The sequence below is a fragment of the Astatotilapia calliptera genome, chromosome 17 (assembly GCF_964374335.1).
Source record: "Astatotilapia calliptera chromosome 17, fAstCal68.1, whole genome shotgun sequence".
NCBI lineage: Eukaryota > Metazoa > Chordata > Actinopteri > Cichliformes > Cichlidae > Astatotilapia > Astatotilapia calliptera.
In genome coordinates this window covers 25839783-25844959 of record NC_137438.1, presented here as the reverse complement: position 1 = coordinate 25844959, position 5177 = coordinate 25839783, and the positions used below count along the sequence as shown (strand labels likewise).

At 40.7% G+C, this 5177-nt stretch overlaps 1 long non-coding RNA gene across 1 annotated transcript; it reads left to right on the top strand.

Moving 5' to 3' along the window:
* The first annotated feature begins 2203 nt into the window (after window positions 1-2203).
* Window positions 2204-3394, top strand: LOC145421337 (uncharacterized). Its single transcript, XR_013902673.1, has 2 exons — window positions 2204-2390; window positions 2498-3394. It is a non-coding gene; the product is annotated as an uncharacterized LOC145421337 (long non-coding RNA).
* Window positions 3395-5177: the final 1783 nt, after the last annotated feature.

The following is a 5177-nucleotide window of genomic DNA, read 5'->3' as shown; positions in this document are numbered from 1 at the left end:
CCTTGTAAACAAACTATAAATAATGATGGGTAACTCGAGACTTTTGCACGTTTTTTATGTCAACACTTGAAACTGAAAATTTCTTTTTAAAAATATCAGATTTATAAATAGCCATCTTTGCTCATGTCAGTTAATGTTTTATGGTGACTGCTTGGATATTTAGCCTAGCCGTATTTTTTTCTTGTCATTGTTATACAGTGCTAGTCTATCAGGACAGAAATTGCACAAGTTATTCATTTACCTCTTTGATATGAGCAAATGGAAACAAAATGACAGCAATCATATGCATATATATTTATATATGATATCACCAATCACACCAGTATTTAATCTGTTTCTTTTCTTTCTTTGTTTTTCCCCTTTCCCCCTTTGTTTTCTTTATCTTTCCTGCACATTCCTGCCTTGCTTGCTGTACTTCCTTTGGCTCTGTTAAATTGTCTACTTGTTCACTCGCTCACTCATCCATTATATACAGGGAGTGCAGAATTATTAGGCAAATGAGTATTTTGTCCACATCATCCTCTTCATGCATGTTGTCTTACTCCAAGCTGTATAGGCTCGAAAGCCTACACCAATTAAGCATATTGGGTGATGTGCATCTCTGTAATGAAAAGGGGTGTGGTCTAATGACATCAACACCCTATATCAGGTGTGCATAATTATTAGGCAACGTCCTTTCCTTTGGCAAAATGGGTCAAAAGAAGGACTTGACAGGCTCAGAAAAGTCAAAAATAGTGAGATATCTTGCAGAGGGATGCAGCAGTCTCAAAATTGCAAAGCTTCTGAAGCGTGATCATCGAACAATCAAGCGTTTCATTCAAAATAGTCAACAGGGTCGCAAGAAGCGTGTGGAAAAACCAAGGCGCAAAATAACTGCCCATGAACTGAGAAAAGTCAAGCGTGCAGCTGCCAAGATGCCACTTGCCACCAGTTTGGCCATATTTCAGAGCTGCAACATCACTGGAGTGCCCAAAAGCACAAGGTGTGCAATACTCAGAGACATGGCCAAGGTAAGAAAGGCTGAAAGACGACCACCACTGAACAAGACACACAAGCTGAAACGTCAAGACTGGGCCAAGAAATATCTCAAGACTGGTTTTTCTAAGGTTTTATGGACTGATGAAATGAGAGTGAGTCTTGATGGGCCAGATGGATGGGCCCGTGGCTGGATTGGTAAAGGGCAGAGAGCTCCAGTCCGACTCAGACGCCAGCAAGGTGGAGGTGGAGTACTGGTTTGGGCTGGTATCATCAAAGATGAGCTTGTGGGGCCTTTTCGGGTTGAGGATGGAGTCAAGCTCAACTCCCAGTCCTACTGCCAGTTTCTGGAAGACACCTTCTTCAAGCAGTGGTACAGGAAGAAGTCTGCATCCTTCAAGAAAAACATGATTTTCATGCAGGACAATGCTCCATCACACGCGTCCAAGTACTCCACAGCGTGGCTGGCAAGAAAGGGTATAAAAGAAGAAAAACTAATGACATGGCCTCCTTGTTCACCTGATCTGAACCCCATTGAGAACCTGTGGTCCATCATCAAATGTGAGATTTACAAGGAGGGAAAACAGTACACCTCTCTGAACAGTGTCTGGGAGGCTGTGGTTGCTGCTGCACGCAATGTTGATGGTGAACAGATCAAAACACTGACAGAATCCATGGATGGCAGGCTTTTGAGTGTCCTTGCAAAGAAAGGTGGCTATATTGGTCGCTGATTTGTTTTTGTTTTGTTTTTGAATGTCAGAAATGTATATTTGTGAATGTGGAGATGTTATATTGGTTTCACTGGTAAAAATAAATAATTGAAATGGGTATATATTTGTTTTTTGTTAAGTTGCCTAATAATTATGCACAGTAATAGTCACCTGCACACACAGATATCCCCCTAAAATAGCTAAAACTAAAAACAAACTAAAAACTACTTCCAAAAACATTCAGCTTTGATATTAATGAGTTTTTTGGGTTCATTGAGAACATGGTTGTTGTTCAATAATTAAATTATTCCTCAAAAATACAACTTGCCTAATAATTCTGCACTCCCTGTAGATGAAAGCTATGGTTGAAAAGTAAGAGACTATAAATTGACCTAATCTAATCAGCTCTAATCAGCCATTTGAATGATGCGCTTGTGTGTCATGTGTTTCACTTTTTCCCCACCTTCCATCTATTTTGATTAGTTTGGTCTGAGTCTTGTTATGCTTTTTTCATGGTACAGCAGTCGTCTCTACACAGAGCCTACGGGGGTTTTCCACCTACACAAACATGCTTGTGTGCAGTCCTCCTAACACCCAACAAACACAGCCCGATGTGGTTGACGATGGGCACAGGTCAAACGCTGATTGGCTGAAAGGTGGGGCAGGCCAGGCAAGGCACAGCAGCATGCACCACAAATGTGTGAGGTACAAAAATACTTAAAAAATGAAAAAATACAGCATGAGAAGCACAGATGTTGGCTGTGGTAGTGGTGGTGTTTTTCCTGATGTTAGAACTTTGCTCCTCTCTGCAGCTGGTTGATGGACCGACAACAGCACAAGTGAGAGTAGCCTGCAGACAGATTGTCTGTGGCACTGCCCCCTGGTGACAGTGAACAGTTACAACATGTAGAAACAGTCTGCAAAGATGTCCGTAGGCTGCGAGTTGAACCACTACAAAACTTTGTTGAAGCACTCCAGCTTTCAGCAGTGTGTGCTAGTGTGGAAATAACATGTAGTCCAGCGTTGTACCTGGCTGGTTTCCCATGTTTCTTTGGATTTATCTTATCTCTGTCAGTTTGGATTATCTTGCTTGAACTTTTGTTGGACTTTTCATGCTTCTTCCCTGCAGTACCTGCAGTTTATTCTTAGTTTTCTTTGTTTTCACTACCTGCTTGTCTGGCTCCTGTCTCCATTTCAGCCTGTTTTTAACAGAACTGTAAAACAACAACATCCCACAATCCCGTGTCATTTATTCAAACTGACCCGTGGGGCTTTGTTACAAACACTTGCAGTAGAATATATTCTTTTCCGCCTTATACCCTCCAATGCAACAAATGCAGGAGAAATGAATCAAGCGATGAACCATACACTCATCTCCTATTCCTTTCAAGATGATGGAAAACAGTTTTGTGTCTTTCTTTGCTGCTGTCATAAATCAAAACACGTGCCGTGGCAGGCAGCTGTCAGCCAAGTCCAGTGTAGTAATTAACACACTCATTCATGTTTCCTTACACGTCATCCCTCTTGCGTAGACACGTTTGGTTTCTTACTGGATCCGAGCCTAATTACAATTACTAAAACAGCACTAAACGCAGCAAACATTTGAAAGGATGTTTCAGCACAGCTCAGATTTGCCACACAGCCACATTATTTAGCTGTGCATGATTAATGGTGATTTAAATAAATAAACACATCCTAATTGTTTTGCAGTTACATTCCTTTCTCTGTGTTTCTGAAACAGGTTTGTAATACAAGATAATAACCCAAATGAAAAAATGCCACAAATTAAAAAGCGGCTCCAACTGTGCTTTTGTTAAGAAGGAGAAAAAAAGCTTTTTGATAAAAGCATGGGACAGCAACGTGGAGGTGAGCAGTGCTGACATCTGAACAATAGCGTGCTTGCTAACGACTGTGATTCAACTAATGCTGTTCAATGCATAATGAGCCACCCAGCACCAGAGATGCTGGCCCTTGTATTCTGCATTTTTATTGATGATGGTAATCTATTTATTTATTTTGGGAAAGAAACTGACCTGCAATGACATTGCTAGTGGGAGTAGTGCATTTTTTCTCTGTCCCATGCTGTCATTCTTTTTTTCTTTTTCATTTTTTAAAAGAAGCTTTGATACTTATAAAATATGAAGCCAATATCAGGCCTCCCTGTCTGCACAGCTGGATGCCTACAGCAGGGAACGCAGCCTGACGCAGGCCAACCTGCCATGCAATAATCGTCACTAATGCCACTAATTATGAATATTGTCGGCTAATGAGTAGATGAAATAAGAGAATTACAGTTCATCGCTAATGAGTTCATCTAATTAGGCCATTAATTAACTCCAGAAGAGGTACATTATGGGAGGGGAACTTTGCTGCGTTTGCAGTGAAATGATGAAAGCCAAAAAAAGGGTTAGACAGAAGAGTCGCACATAAGATGAAAGCACATAAACACATCTTCTGGTCTTCACCCTGTCCGCATTAAATCTTCCAATCAAGGCGTTAGGCTCTTTGTCAGAGGATCACGCCTTAACTGTCTCTACCTTAACTTTCAAGGCATGTGCGAAATACAAGTGGTTTTTAGATTTAGCTGCATGTAAATGTGCGCACAGGCTGATAACGCTGCCTTTCACAGAACCCTTCAAGATTAGTGATACTCCATTGAAATTCTAAACAAACAGTTTTCAAATTCAGTTTTAAGATTGTATGTTAAACTACAAAGCATCAAGTTTTACATTTAAATATTTAAATCTATAATATTTCCACTTTGCACCATAATGTTCACCAGTTAGCCTGGAGAAAGGCTCAAATATAAAAATGAATGAAATTACTACTTTGGCACATATTCAGCTCAATTATAAAGCTATGAAACAATTCAACTGAGTCAGTCGGAATTGGACAATAACCCAAAGTAGCTAAATTCAAATTGATATTATTTCTCTGCTGCTATATTGTGCCCTAAAGACCTCACATAATAATCCTTTGGCCTCTCAGACAGTTCTAGTACAAGGCCAGATAACTGTCGAGAGACTGTGGGTTGCCTAAAGGATCAACACCATTCCCCACTTTGTACACCATTACACTTCCTTTAATTGAATTGCAGAAAGTGCGGTTAATTAAGAGATAAATGTTAGGAACACACGAGCAATGAGGGAACAAAAAGACCCCTGATGGTGGACAGCAGAGCCACTGACCTTCTCTGGAGGAATTTCTTTCTTCCTCAAAAACTATGCTGATGCCGCTGCTGTTCACACCACATCCAGCGCCTTTTAATTTTTTAGTCAAAAGCAGAACCTGGGGAGTGTTTGGCACATCTGAGGAACAAGGAGAAATTCATCACATTCTCACATCAAAGACACACAGCGGAGACTCATAAGAAGGCTGCCCCCTCCCCCGCAACATTCCTCATGTCAGGACTGTGGCTACATTTTAATGGACTGGAGTTTACCCCAGCTTTTAAGACAGGAAAGTTTTTCATGTAACTAAATGACAAGTGCA